The 16,298-nt window shown below is 46.4% G+C and overlaps 1 protein-coding gene across 1 annotated transcript in view; it reads right to left on the bottom strand.

Moving 5' to 3' along the window:
- PEX7 (peroxisomal biogenesis factor 7) overlaps positions 1 to 16,298 on the bottom strand; it is a 387,996-nt gene that overhangs the window by 144,696 nt on the left and 227,002 nt on the right. The window lies entirely within an intron of this gene.

Here is a 16,298-nt window from a genome sequence, read left to right as displayed (position 1 = left end):
TACCACACGGCTGAAAAACCATCCATCCCGGAGACTTGTGAGGAGGGAAAGAAAGTATAACTGACTCAATTTCTTCTATAGCAAAATCTCTATCCAGATTCTCTACTTCACTCTCCAAGAGAGTGGGGATAGGTAAATCAGCTAACAGCAGTTCCAGCTCCAGCTCTGATTTTTGTAATATGTGAGAAAAGTGTCAAAAATCCCTTCTGGGCATGAGGAAAGTTCCCCAGTGGGAGTATGGATGCATGGGATGTTTGTTTGCACCCTCTGATCTGCCACTATCATGGCCAAGAGCTTACCATTTTTATCGCCCTGCTCAAACACAGATTCCGCCCTCCGCTTCCATGATGTCTGAGTCAACTTTGCGATGTACAAGACCAGGTTCCTGCTTGCCTCCAATAACCTAGAATACGTATCAGGAGTGGGAGTCGTAGCATGAGCAATTTCACAGCTCCACTCCTTCTCCTGTAGCCAGCGCTGAGTCGCCCCATAGTCATACCTAACTGCCTTAATAGAAGAGATATATTGCCCTCTCATATAAGCCTTAGAGGCATCCAATAACGTTGGCGGAGACGCCGATGTGGCGTTATCCTCCCAGTACTCTTTAAATGCTGGGGTGACTTGTGACACTACAATTAAGTAGAAATGTAATAGTAATTTTTTGTTTATTTTCCTAAGGGCTGTGAGCAGAGCAGGCATGCCAGGTACATATGGGTGTATTGTAAATGTGTATGCTACACTTGGCAATTAGATTGTTGGGTACCTGGATGGTAGTGTATATTTATAGCTCTTGATTTATATATAGTTCTTATGTATTTATACTCATTATAAATAAAGAGTATTAAAAAAAAGGGTTGCATTATGGACACAAGCTAATAAATTCAGGTATAATGACATATATAAAAGCAGTCCAACTGAGGGGTGGGTAATACAGCAAACAAACACTAACAGACCTAAATGAACAACGGGTAATTAGAAGGTACTCACGAGAGCTTAAAGAGCCAACTGAAAACCCTTACAACAGAATCAGACAAGGTCCAAAAAATCACTTGATTAAAAACTGATGCCCTCCTGCTGAAAAGCCCAGGAAGCACTAACTAAATTAGTGGAGTGTAATTTGACAGGAAAAGGTGGAGTCATGCCCTAAGTCTAAAGTCTAGATTGTTGAGCTTCAAAATCCACCTGGAGATAAGATAATGGAACCAGAGCAGGTTGTCCCCTGCAGGAACTCTCGGGAATGACAAACAAGCAGTAGCAGAGAGTTAGACAGGGCATACTGCATCTTGACAGTGGAGGCAAATCTCCGCAGGATTTCATGGAAAAGGACCTAGGGATGGGAGAACAATGTCCTGTTAAGGTGAAAGGAAGAAATCCCCTTGGGAAAAAGAGGACTTATGTTTATCAAGACCAGATTGAAAAAACAAGATTTATCCCACAGAGTATTTTCTACAATGGAAATTACCTGTCTTACATCATGAGAAATATGCTTCCCAGCTACTGTACAATGGTAGACTTTGTGAGAGGCCAATTTTCAAGCTTTCAAGAGAGTAGGGATAACTACGTGCTGGATCACTTAATCAGCGCTTCCAGGTAAGGCGCTGCCCAAACCCGCTGCCCCTGCTGTGCTGTGATTTGTTACAGCACAAGCTGATCAGCAGGTCCCAGACAATGACTGATCGCTGGGACCTGCTGATCGGCTTGGTCATTCACAGAAGAGAGCTCTGTGTTGTAAACAACACAAAGCTCTGTACACTGGCAGGAGATCTTGCTGTTTTTTTTTTTTTTAACTCTATGCAAAGCGGGGCAAAAAACAAGATCGATTAGTAAAAGCAGCACATATCACACACATTACACATCGTTAGGCACACAGTGAATAACAGTCCAATGAATGATTTATAAATAGACTCTTTTCAGTCTTCTATCCTCCACCTCTTTGTGAATACTCCATGTAGAGAAGTTTGAAATGATAGTGAGGTCTAACAAACCACAAACTGTGTGGAGGGAAGCGATTGATACTCAGAAGCTGTCCACCCAAGGATGTCAGCAGCCAGAGAGGAGCTCTGGGACACCATATCGCTGAACTGAAGAGAAGTATAGTTCTACTTTAGGTATATGATACTGCTAACAATGAACTTCTAATTTGCTCCTTTTTGGTCTGTTAAATATACTATTAATTACTTCTAGTCTGGGCACATTCTGTCACTTCTCTAATACATGTAAAAATGTATTTTGTTAGAAAATTAAATGGAACCCCCAATCATTACATAACTTTTTTAAACAAAGGGGAATAAAATGATTGTTGTTGCAATTTGTTATGTCGCATAACATTTGTGCCGCAGTTTATCAAACGCAAATTTTCAGGAAAAAAAAACACTTAAATGAATTTTAGTGCACACAAACACAATATAATACCTTTTTTTGTAAAACAAAAAAGATGATGTTATGCCAAGTAAATAGAAACCGAACACGTCATGCTCTAAAATTGCATACGCCAATGGAGCGGAGCCAAATTACGGTAGCTAAAAATCTCCATAGGTGGTGCTTTAAAAGCCTTTACAGCTTACCAGTTTAGATTTACACAGGAAGTTTGGTACTAGAATTATTTCTCTCCCTCTGACATTGGCAACGATACCTCATGTGTGGTGTGATCACCGTTTGCATATGTGCGCAGAATCTACAAGCGTGTTCGCATTTGCGCATAAGCATGGGGAGACAGGGGCGCTTAAAACATTTTTTTAAATATTATTATTTCTTAAACAGCAGCCTGCAAAACCTTGCGGCCAAAAAAAGCACCGCAGAAGCCAACACATCCACTTTATAAAACTTTGTAAAAGTGTGCACTGATGACCAGGTATGCAGGACCTGCATCACTGACGCCTGAGGACGGAAAGCCCAGGAGACACTAAGCGACCTAGTAGAGTGTATCTTGACAGGGACAGAAGAAACCTGACCCCTGATGGAATAGAACTGAACCACCGTCTGTCTGATCCATGTGGAAATGGTCGCAGAGGAAGTGGACAACCCTTTTCGAGGTCCATCCTTGAGCACAAAGAGAATCTGACTTCCTAAAAGCTGCCAGGTACACCCTAATTGCCTGGACCACATCCAAGGCAATTTCCTTCGGATGTTTAGGCCTGGGACACAGGGAAGGCAACACAATGTCTTCATTCAAATGAAAATCAGAGACAACCTTTGGAAGGAACGACGGACGGGCGAAGAACCACCTTATCCCTGCGAATCACCAGGTAAGGTGAACGATAGGATAATGCTGCTAGTTCTGACACCCTGCATGCAGAGGAGGTAGCCAATAAAAAGGCCACCTTCTGGGACAGCGTAAGCAGGGGAATCGCCCGAATATTTTCAAAGGGAGGCTTCTGTAGAGTGGAAAGCACCAATTTAAGATCCCAAGGCGGCAACAGAGCCCGCACTGGAGGAACCAATTTTCAGGCACTCTGAAGAAAGGTACGCACCAGGGAGCATGTGACCAAAGGGTATTGGAAGAAGACCGCCAAAGCCAACACCTGGCTCTTGAAGGTACTCAAGACAAATTTCTGTTCATCCCCCCGTTGAAGGAAGGGCAAGATCCGAGCCACCGAGAAAGAGGGAGGATGAACCCCAAGAGACTCACACCACGCAATGTATGTCTTCCACATACGATGGTAGGTCTTCCTAGAGGTAGATTTCCTAGCTTTCAACAGTGTAAGAATCTAGACTCAGATAAACTCCTATCCTTCAGCACCTGGCGTTCAACAGCCAAGCAGTCAAAGAGGATCCCTTGACCAAGCCACAAACCTCTGCGTCTTTCTGTTGAGCTGAGACGCCAACAGATCCACCTCGGGGATGCCCCACCGGAGACAAAGCTGATGAAACACCTCCGAATGAAGGGACCACTCCTTTTGGTCCAACTCCTGCCGACTGAGGTAATCCACCTCCCAATTCTAACCCCCCCCCCCCCCCCTGGAATGTGTATGTCGGAGAGGGCTGGAAAGAATCGTTGTGCCCACCTTAGAATGACAGCTACCGCCAGGACAATTCTTGTGCCTCCTTAGTGATTGACATAATCCCTGGCCGGGGCATTGTCTGATTGAATAAGCACTGAACAACCCTAAAGTAGATCCGTTCAATGATACAGAAACAGTCTGATTGCTCAAAGTTCCCAGACAATGATTAGGAGTCTGGACTCTGACAGCGTCCAGATCCCCTGAACAGAATGCTTGCCGAGGACGCCTCCCCAGCCAGACAGGCTGGCATCCGTGGTGATCATTGTCCAATACAAGGGGAGGAAGGATTTTCCCAGCCGAAGCACCAGAGAACGAAGCCACCATATCGGGACTCCGTTGTGCCCCGACTCAGCCGGATCTGATTGTCCAGAGACTGCTGAGTCTTGTCCCATTTGGTCAGAATTTCCCTTTGCAGGGATCTCCTATGGAACTGGGCATACGGAACTGCCTCAAAGGTAGACACCATCAGGCCCAGCACCCACATGCAAGTCCGGAGGGATGACCATTTGTTGGACAGCAGGAGGCAAATTGCAGCCAGAAATTTCAGGAGTTTGTTCAGAGGAAGGAGCACTCTGGCTAAGGCCGAGTCCAGAGTGAGGCCCAGATAGTCCAGCTTTGAGGACAGAACCAGAGCAGACTTCTGAAAATTCAGAATCCAGCCGAACTCCTGCAGAGTTTGTATTGTGATCTCCAGGTTCTCCACTAGAGAAGAGGGAGACTCCGCTCGCAGAAGGAGATCCTCCAAGTAGCCCAGTACCGGGATCCCCCGTTGGCGTAGCAAAGCTAGCACCTGGGCTAACACTTTTGTGAAGACCTGAGGAGCAGGTGAGAGACCAAAAGGTAACACCACAAACTGATAATACTCCTCTCCCACAGCAAAGCGGGGAAAACACTGGTGGCTGGCACATAATGGAATGTGAAGGTAGGCATCCTTGATATCGATAGAGGCAAGGAAATCCCCCAGATGCAGGGATGCTTCCACAGTTCGAATGGACTCCACTGTGAACTTCTGTACCCGCACAAAGCAGTTTAGCGCCATTAGGTTCAGGATTGGACGTACTTTGCCTTCCTTCCTGGGAACTGTGAACAGGTTTGAGTAAAAACCCTGAAAACATTCCGAGGTCGGAACCGGGACAGTCACCCCTTGAAGAAACAGGTCTTGTACTGCCCCAAAACAGGCCCTGTAAGCAGTATGGGGACAGGCGCAAGTTGGAAGGAAAAAACCTTGTCGGGGAACAAGAACGAAACTCAATCTTGTAGCTGGACCGAATGACTTTGTGGACCCACTTGTCTTGCACCAGGGAAGTCCACAGGTCCAGAAACTAGTGAAGAAGTGTCCCCACCCCCCGATACTGGGGAGGGCGCACCTTCATGCAGAAGGAGCCTTGTCCACAGGTCTGGAGAAGCCCGATCTTGGCTTGCCAGACCAGGTTTGTTTGGATCCTCCAGAAGAGGCCCTGAAAGGCTTCGAGCTCTTATTAGTCGACCCTGAGGGAGGAAAAAACTTCTTATGAGCTGAGAAGGAAGGCCCATGTCTATGACAAGGTTCCTTGACCTTAGTAGCCTGCAGAAAAAAAGTACTATTCCCCCCTGTGAGACCTTTAATGAGGTCATCCAGGGTAGCTCCAAAAAGGCGATCCCCTTGAAAAGATCAGTCAAGGCCTTTTTTGAAGTCTGACCTGCAGACCAGCACTTGAGCCAAAAGACACGCTGAAGGACCACTGCCAAAACAGAGAGGCGAGCCATCAGGGGAGCGGCATCCAAAGAAGCATCACAGATAAACTGCAGCCCCTGGACCAGCTATTTTGCCAGCTCGGCAAAGGCAAGGCGGAGCTGTTTCTCCTCCAGGTCACGGTGTAGGAGCTTAGCTAACTCGGTCAGAGTTTGAGACACTAGGGCAATGGTGAATACCAGCCTTATTGCCAAACAGCCAGAGTATACATAGTGCGGGCCACAGCCTCCGCCTTCCAGTCAGTAGGATGCTTAAAGGCCAGGGATTCTTCAACTGGAATCATGGTTGTCTTGTTTAATCTGAAAACTGGAGGGTCAACCATCGGTGGCACAGTCCACTTCTTAAGAAGGGACTCCTCATAGGGGTAACGCCTAGTAAAGAACTTAGGGACCCCACGGGGACTCTTTGGTCGCCCCCCACTCTTTAGCAACAATTCTGTTAAAATAGGCGGGGAAAGTAAACACCTTTGCCGCTTTGGATGGTTTGTGAGTGCCAAAGGGTACCTGCGCCTCCATCACAACTTCAGCTGTGTCCTCCATCTTCAGGGTCTCACGCACAGATACAACCAGTGCATCCACCAGCACCTTTCGTGCGCGGTTGCAGACATGGAGGAATCATCCTCACTATCAGAGGATTCAAGGAGCCTTATTGCAGACCCAGCAGGGTGACCCACGTCCGCAGCGGCCAAATCAGATTCAGGATCTGATGAGACAGATAAGGCAGGGGAAAGAAGGGGGGGCACATTTTGCTAGTCACCTCCATCTGGGACACAAGGGACTCCAGGACCGCCGTCAATGCATGCATGGATGGTTGGGACCCGGAGGGCCCCACAGCCTCAGAGAGGGGATCAGGTGGGAAAATGTGCTCCAAAGACACCATGAGTCACCAGGGGAACTCTGCAAACAGTGTAAGGCACTGCTAAGGGAAACCTCAACGCGATGGCAGCACCACCTGGTCACCAGGCATAAAGTACCAAGCAATCCTCAGCAGAGAGGAAGAGGACCCCACCAGACTCACCACCCACAGAAACAGGCACCTGCAGCCACCAGGGGAATCTGCACTACACGTGCCGCAATTAGGAAGTAAAATGATCCAGGAGTAAGCACCAGGGGCTCCAAGTGCCGAAATCGCTGCCCACAGTGCTCCAATGTCATAGCTGCCACTATTTCTAATGGCAAACCACAATAAAACGGCCACCGGACTACACGATCAAGGCAGTCCTATATAGAAACACAGGTTACAACAAAATGGCAGCCCTGCGCAACACCATGAGGCTTACAGGGAACAAGGAGGGAGACCAGGGCTAAAGGACAGATCAAGGCAGGACAGGGGGCCCTGGCAGGAGCCCCCACCAGGTACAACCCCCCCCCCCCTCCCACACACACAGTCGATCGTCCGGTCACCGGCGGCGCATCCCCCCCTCATGCCCACATCACCAGTAAGCGCCCTGCCCCCATACCAGGAGCGGAGGGGCAGGATAAGGGACATGGCGGGGGGGGTGCCATGACTATGACTATGTGGGAGCATAGGAACCCTAGCTCTGACAGAAGACTATTACAGACAGTTATCTCCACACCCAGTGTAACTGCTGGACTTTTTTCAAGTCACCTAGGACTTCCATGTTTTCACCCCTGCTATGCCATCTGACACTCAGCTTCTTTTAGCAATCAGCTGTGAGCTCTGTTCCAAACTATACTTTATTCCATGACAGGAACCTGTGTGGTTCACTCATGAAGGAAGAAAATGATATTTACTACATAAATAATAGGAATAATGCTTTTGTCATAGTTGAATGACTGCGTATATGGATGTATGCATGAGCAGCTGCTATTCCCACCTCCAGAAAACGTTCTTTTTCATCAATTTTAAAGGTATGGTGAAGGTCATTATACTGAATTGACATTTTTGATCATTTATATATGATGTGAGTTGGTAATAAAGCTGCTTTCTATTCAACCACAGTGTCCCGCATAGTGAACTTCTTGGTAGACACTAGCCTCCCTTTATGTATCATTGGCATTTGGTCACGGGGACTGTACTCTTCAGTCTTACAGTGAATGCTTGACACTCACTTATACTGCTGCCTTATTACTCACAGTTAATCTGAGATTACCCTTTTGATTAATTACTAGCTTCTACACCCCAGAGGATCTCCACAGTCTCCTAGGCTTGAAGTGTCAAGCAACACAAATTTAAACTGAAGAACCACACCGCTGCTAAGAGGTCCAGATACAACTTTATTTTGATTAAGGTAAAGGGGAAATGCAAAAAGTACCAATGCGTTTCGGGGATCCAAGAGCACCCCCTTCATCTGGGCTTGATTGACAACAATGTGAACAGACTAAAAGTGAACTGTTTTTTTTTTTTTTTTCGGAGTGATTACAAGCACAGGCCTGGTCAGCAGCAGGTTTGGCTGTCATGGGAAGGCATAAACTATCTGTGTTCACATAGAAGTTGGCAAGTCAAGATGTATACTCAGACAGCTTTGATCTTAGGAAAGAAAACTAATTAGGCATATGATACCCCTGCCATTTACCTAATTATCTAATGAAAAGAATTTCTCCGCTTGTTGCAGGAAAGATTTAGAAACACCTCTGACTCATGTAAGTAAATGGGCAGTTATTAAATGAACAACAAATGAGAATTTCGTTGGAGCCAAAAAGGCTTTGTATCACACAGATAATGGTGGAAAATTGTCTAATATAGGATAGTTATCTATGGTCTTTTTTACACTCCTGATTCATGAGGTGAATTGTGACAAGGCACCAAATGTGAAAAGCTAAAAAAAATAGGAATATTGAAGACTCATGTGGAAAATGTCTATGTACGGTATATATACTTATAGGGATCCTTTTTTTTTTTTTTAACAAAAATAATCAAACACTATGCTTGCACCAAATATATGGTTTTAAACAGATAATACAGATAGTGATACCCATGCATATAGGGCATTTTTCCTGCCGCTTTTATCAGGATCAGGCATTTTTTTACAGCCTAAAAAAACACTACTCCATGGTATTCTATGTGTCCATGCACACTATGGCTATTAGAAGCTTTTAGCGGTAAAGGCTTTAAGAGGCAGGAAAAAAAAAACAGCTGCCAGTGCCAGAAGCAGACATTGGGCAAAAAAATAAAAAATAAATGCTTGACGCTACTAAAAGCTGCTAGAAGCTGCTAAACAAGCCTAAAAGCTAGTGCTTGAGCATTAATTAATTTCCATGGCCAGAGTGAATTGCTTTTTTTCCTGCCTAGTACTACTCCTGCAGGGGGCAGCATAACCCAATGGTCTAAGAAGGATAAGAGCTGCGTCTGTCAATGGACGATAGAAAAAAATTATTTATTCTGGCCAGTGAAATTAATTAATGCCTAAGAGCTTGACACCTGTAAAAGCTCCTAAAAGCTTTAGATACAATCGACAGGCATTTTTCTGAAAAAACACTGCTGGCTTCTAAGAAAATTAAATAAACGTCCTGTGTGCATGAGGCCTAATTCTTTAAATTGCTCAGTGGGTGGGGGGGGGGGGGGGGTCCCTCATTTTGGATAACTACAGTTCTGCTAACAGCCATGCTTCAGAGGAAATTAGCAATCTGGACTTGATGCCTTTCTTGGTTTTAAGGGGAACCTGGTCACAATGGTGGCAAAAAAGGTATTTTGTGTCAATGCCATGTCTTGGTGTACAGTACAGGACATAAGCAAAGTATTCACAGACTCTGAGTTAGAGGCTCCTACCATCAAGTACAGTGCCTTGCGAAAGTATTTGGCCCCCTTGAACTTTTCGACCTTTTGCCACATTTCAGGCTTCAAAACATAAAGATATAAAACTGTAATTTTTTGTGAAGAATCAACAAGTGGGACACAATCATGAAGTGGAACGAAATTTATTGGATATTTCAATCTTTTTAACAAATAAAAAACTGAAAAAATGATTCAGCCCCCTTGAGTTAATACTTTGTAGCGCCACCTTTTGCTGCGATTACAGCTGTAAGTCACTTTGGGTATGTCTCTATCAGTTTTGCACATCGAGAGACTGAAATTTTTGCCCATTCCTCCTTGAAAAACAGCTTGAGCTCAGTGAGGTTGGATGGAGAGCGTTTGTGAACAGCAGTTTTCAGTTCTTTCCACAGATTCTCGATTGGATTCAGGTCTGGACTTTGACTTGGCCATTATAACACCTGGATATGTTTATTTGTGAACAATTCCATTGTAGATTTTGCTTTATGTTTTGGATCATTGTCTTGTTGGAAGACAAATCTCTATCCCAGTCTCAGGTCTTTTGCAGACTCCATCAGGTTTTCTTCCAGAATGGTCCTGTATTTGGCTCCATCCATCTTCCAATCAATTTTAACCATCTTCCCTGTCCCTGCTGAAGAAAAGCAGGCCCAAACCATGATGCTGCCACCACCATATTTGACAGTGGGGATGGTGTGTTCAGGGTGATGAGCTGTGTTGCTTTTACGCCAAACATAACGTTTTGCATTGTTGCCAAAAAGTTTGATTTTGGTTTCAACTGACCAGAGCACCTTCTTCCACATGTTTGGTGTGTCTCCCAGGTGGCTTGTGGCAAACTTTAAACAACACTTTTTATGGATATCTTTAAGAAATGGCTTTCTTCTTGCCACTCTTCCATAAAGGCCAGATTTGTGCAGTATGGACAGAGTCTCCCACCTCAGCTGTAGATCTCTGCAGTTCATCCAGAGTGATCATGGGCCTCTTGGCTGCATCTCTGATCAGTCTTCTGCTTGTATGAGCTGAAAGTTTAGAGGGATGGCCAGGTCTTCGTAGATTTGCAGTGGTCTGATACTTCCATTTCAATATTATCGCTTGCACAGTGCTCCTTGGGATGTTTAAAGCTTGAGAAATCTTTTTGTACCCAAATCCGGCTTTAAACTTCCCCACAACAGTATCTCAGACCTGCCTGGTGTGTTCCTTGTTCTTCATGATGCTCTCTGCGCTTTAAACGGACCTCTGAGACTATGACAGTGCAGGTGCATTTATACAGAGACTTGATTACACACAAGTGGATTCTATTTATCATCATTAGTCATTTAGGTCAACATTGGATCATTCAGAGATCCTCACTGAACTTCTGGAGAGAGTTTGCTGCACTGAAAGTAAAGGGGCTGAATCATTTTGCACGCCCAATTTTTCAGTTTTTTAGTTGTTAACAAAGTTTGAAATATCCAATAAATTTCGTTCCACTTCATAATTGTGTCCCACTTGTTGTTGATTCTTCACAAAACATTACAGTTTTATATCTTTATGTTTGAAGCCTGAAATGTGGCAAAAGGTCGCAAAGTTCAAGGGGGCTGAATACTTTCGCAAGGCACTGTAATTGGACACTGGCAAAGCTTTTGAGGACAAATCCCCTGGGTACCTCCCCTAAAACTAATCTTCACTTCATGAGTCCTCAGTTTTGTAGAAAGCAATGCAGAGTAACCCAGGAATTAAAGGGAGGGTGGCCTGTAAACCTGTGCTGTACATCATGATATAGAATTTACAGGCAAGTCAAAATTCCTCTTATCTTCATCTTATAGTAAAGAACCCAGGCTGAGTATTTATAGACCCTGGGATGTCCCAAAGCAATGAATGAAAATGGTGAGCAATAACTAGGCAAACAGAAACAAGGGACAACAGCACTGCTTTCAGAGTGTTACTGCAACAATCTTGCAGCCAAAAGCCATGCCTGCAGAAGATTGGACATTTGCCTCATGAACAAAGGACCAGGCGGCAGCCTTACAAAGCTGGCTATAAAGACTTGGTGCCAGAAAGCCCAGGAAGCACCCACCAACCTAGTGGAATAAGCCCTAAAAATGCAGGAGTAGTTTTTTCCTATAGAGTGTAAGCTCTGGTGATGAATTGTCTTATCCATCTAGCAATGGTGGCATTTGAAGCAGCATGTCCTTTGCAAGGTCCTGAGGGTAGGACAAATAGGGAGTCCATTTTCTGGATAGAATCTGTTGCTTTCAGATAAACTCTGATGGATCTGACTGCATCCAGGTAATGGAAATCAATTTCCTTTGGGTACTTTGGAGTAGGACAGAAAGATGGAAGACTAGGTCTTCATAGAGGTGAAAGACTGATACAACCTTAGGAAAAAAAGATGGCTTTGGACAACAGCCTACTTTGCAGGAGAGGTCCCATGATGCTCAACTACACTGCAGAGTGCCTGTGCATCATGGGAAATGTAGTTCCAAAACATCTGGGTTGCAAAGTTGGCCATCACTGGTCTAGGCATTAAAATTTGAATACACACGCTCAGGGGGCTGTCCCCCTAGGCAAAAACCTCAACTGCACAACCCAGCACATCAGTTTAGTTTAAAAGCAGTGAAGACAAAAGAACCAACCCTAGAGGGGCGGGTGCTGCGTCTGTCGATGGAACTCAAAGAAAAGGATTTTATGGTATGATCTTACAAAAATCCCCTTTTCTCTATCGACCATCGGCAGACACAGCCTCATCTCCATGAGCTGAGTGGGATGTCCCAAAGCAGTGTAGGCATGAGGGGTGGGAAAAACGCAACCAGACAATAACGTCAACTCCAAAAGACTAAACTTAGCCAACCGGGCAACATGGAGCTCAACCAAACAACAGGAGCTCACCAAGATAAAAGACCCCGAAGAGAAGTACAAACAAACGTTCTCTCATGAAACAGCAGCCTGCAAAACCTTGCGGCCAAATGAGGCATCCGAAGATGCCAACAAATCCACCTTGTAAAATTTAGTAAACGTGTGCACAGATGACCAAGTCGCTGCCTTACAAACTTGTACAACAGAGGCCTGATAGCGAAACGCCCAAGAGGCACTCAGCGCTCTAGTAGAATGCGCCTTCACAGGGAAAGGATGAACCTGACCCTTGATTGAATAAGCCTGAACCACCGTCTGCCTGATCCATCTCAAAATGGTCGCAGCGGATGCAGCCAAACCTTTGCGAGGACCGTCTGGAAGGACAAAGAGAGAGTCCGACTTCCTGAAAGACTCAGTAACCGTCAGATAAACCCTTATCGCCCGAACCACATCCAGAGAGTGCAACGCAACTTCTTTGTGATGTTTAGGCATAGGACATAAGGAAGGCAACACAATGTCTTCATTGAAGTGAAAATCCGACACCACCTTAGGAAGAAAAGACGGATTAGGTCGGAGGACCACTTTATCCCTGTGGACCACCAAATAAGGAAAATGACAGGACAACGCCGCCAACTCAGAGACTCTGCGGGCAGAAGTGATAGCCACTAGGAAGGCAACCTTCTGCGACACAGAAAGCAGAGAAATCTCCGTTATATTCTCAAAAGGAGGCTTTTGCAGAACAGACAAAACCAGATTAAGATCCAATGGAGGCAACAGGGAACTCCTCGGAGGGGCCAGATGACACACCCTCTGAATGAAGGTGCGAATCAAACTATGAAAGTAAATAGCCAAGGCCAACATCTGGCCCTTGACAGTCCCCAATGCCAATCGCTGCTCAAACCCTTTTTGCAAAAAGGCCAGAACCCTAGCTACCGAAAAAGTGCGAGGTGCAGCTGCAGCGATTCACACCATGAAATGTACGATTTCCACATGTGATGATAGATCTTCCTAGAGGTTGATTTGCTGGCCTTCAAAAGGGTAGGAATCACTAAATCAGAGAGACCTCTATCTCTCAACACCTTGCTTTCAACAGCCAAGCCATTAAAGCCAGCGACCATAAAGCAGGATGGAAGATCGGTCCTTGAGATAGAAGATCTTCCTGCAAAGGAAGACGCCATGGAGGATCCACGACCATTTTTACCAGTTCTGTGTACCAAGACCGCTGAGGTTAGTCTGGAGCCACAAGAATGACCAGAATGCCTTTCATCGCCACCCGGTGAAGAAACCTCGGCAGCAGAACAAGCAGAGGGAAGGCATATAACAGGTGATACTGACCCCAAGGAGCCACTAGAGCGTCTGTATCGTCGGCTAGAGGATCCCGAGACCTGGTCACTAACCTCTGAACTTTCCTGTTGAGACGAGATGCAAACAGATCCACCTCCGGAGTCCCCCACCGGGCACACAGGAGATGAAACACCTCCGGATTCAGGGACCACTCCCCCTGATCCAACACCTGCTGGCCAATTCTCGACACCCAGGATGTGGACTATGAAAAAAGAGCCGGAACATTGTGTTCTGCCCATACCAGAATCTCGGCCACATCCTTGGCCGCCAGGGCAGTCCTGGTGCTCCCTTGATGATTGATGTAAGCCACGGCTGTGGCGTTGTCAGAATGTAGCCGACTCGTCCACTGAAGCAGGGAGAGCCTAATCGCTCTCAGCTCCAGGATATTGATCGACAAGGAAGACTCTTCTGTCGTCCAACTTCCCTGGGCACAGAGCTCCCCAGCCTGACAGGTTGGTGTCCGTGGTGACCACCGTCCAAAACACCGGCAGGAATGACTTGTCTTGGCATAGGACAGGGGATTGGAGCCAATAAGAGAGAGCTGACTTTGTGAGATGGCTCAACGGAATCTTCTGGTCCAATGACCAAGGATCTCTGTTCCATTTTGACAGAATCTCTTTCTGCAGCTGTCTCATGTGAGACTGAGCAAACGGGACTGTTTCGAAGGTTGAGACAATCAGACCCAGGGCCTTCATGCAACCCCGAAAGGAGGACTGATCGACCTCAATCAGCAACCTGACTCTGCCCCTTGCAACTTCTGAAGCTTGTCCAAGGGAAGGAAGACCCTCGCCAGAGCAGAGTCGAGGATCAGCCCAAGATAGGTGACCCGCACAAATGGAGTCAGGGCAGATTTGGTGACATTGATCGTCCACCCGAATTCCTGAAGGGTCTGAATGGTGATGGAGACGTTGTCCAGCAGATCTGAATGGGAAACTGCTCGCAACAGGAGATCGTCCAGATACCCCACAATGGAGATACCTCGTTGAAGCAACAAGGCCAGCAGAGGGACTAGGAACTTGGTAAAAACTCTGGGAGCCGAGGCGAGACCAAAGGGTAATGCCACGAATTGAAAGTGATCGGAATCGCTGATATCCCTCGAATATGGGGATGTGGAAATACACATCTTTGAGATCGACGGAAGCCATAAAATCCCCCTGATTCAAAGATGCCACCACCGACTGAATGTACTCCATTCAAAACTTCTGCACCCGCACAAAGCGGTTGAGAGCCTTGAGGTCCAGGATTGGACACACTTTGCCCTCCTTTCTGGGCACAGTGAACAGGTTTGAATAGAAACCTCAAGAGCGTTCCTGTTGGGGAACCGGCACAATCACCCCTTGAACCAGGAGATCTTGCACAGCCACCCGCAGATCCTTCAAATGCTACAGAGACAGGTGAAGAGTTGACTGAAAGAACCTGTCCCATGGCCGGGCCCGGAATTCGATCTTGTACCCAGAAAAAAACAGTTTGCTAACCCAATCGTCCTGAATAAAGGAAGTCCAGGGTTCCTGAAAGAAGCGCAGATGTCCCCCCACCCCTGAGCCGGGTGAGGGCGCCCCTTCATGCTGAAGAGGACTTGTCTGCTGCACCAGACTGAACGGCCTTGGTCTTGCCCCAGGGCTTTTTAGCACCTCCAGAAGTTATGAACAGCTTACGTTTTTCTTTTACCCCGGAGGCACAAAAAAAACGTTTGTGAGCAGAAAAGGAGGGACCCCACTTAGGATGGGGTGTCTTACCCTTGGAAGATTGAGGAAGAAGAGTACTGTTCCTGCCAGTCCGTCCCTTGATCAACTCATCCAATGAGTCGCCAAATAACCTGTCTCCCAGAAAGGGGAGATCAGCTAAGGCTTTTTTAGAAGCTTGGTCAGCCGACCAGTCCTTCAACCAAACCATGCATCTTAAACAATGCCCACGGCCGAGACCCTGGCCACCAGGGGAGCCGCATCCATAGATGCATCACACAGGAACACTAGAGCCTGGATCACCTTATCCAACAGTTTCAGCTGTTCTGGAGGAACAGTCTCTGGGACCAAAGACTCCTGCAACCCCCTAATCCATTCCGTTACCGTCTGTGAAACCAACACAGACACAAAAACCGGTTTCAAAATGGAACCCGCCAGCACATGAATATGGCGGGAAAAGCATTCCACCCGCCTGTCCACTGGATCCGTAAAAACTGGGGAATCCTCAACAGGCACAAGGGTAGATTTCTTCAATCTGGAAACAGGATGTTCCACTTTAGGTGGCACTGTCCAACGTTTGGAGACCTTTTCAGCAAAAGGATACCGGTGATTAAAGCGTTTTGGTACCACTAACACGTGCTTAACGCGCCGCCATTGGTCATTCACAATATTGTGAAAGGTGTCAGGACAAGGGAAAACCTTGCCAGATTTATTAAACTTTTGGGAGCCAAAAGCCAACTGCGTCCCTGCCGGCGTGGGCTCATCAGCATATTTTAAAGTATCCCGCACTGAAATAAAGCACTAAAGAGTATCCCGCGCTGCAGCTGAAGAAGACCGGTCCTCTTCACCATCTGACTGAGGACAGCGACCCCTCAGGTAGGGGGGCATCCAGGGCAACCCCATTAGCCTCTGAATCAGAGGACACCTCCAAAGGAGACGGCAGCGGCCATTTTCGGCAATCAACCTTTTTCATGACTA

Source organism: Pelophylax lessonae (assembly GCF_965119305.1).
Source record: "Pelophylax lessonae genome assembly, chromosome: 3".
In the NCBI taxonomy this organism is placed as follows: domain Eukaryota; kingdom Metazoa; phylum Chordata; class Amphibia; order Anura; family Ranidae; genus Pelophylax; species Pelophylax lessonae.
This window is presented reverse-complemented; position numbering and strand designations above follow the sequence as displayed.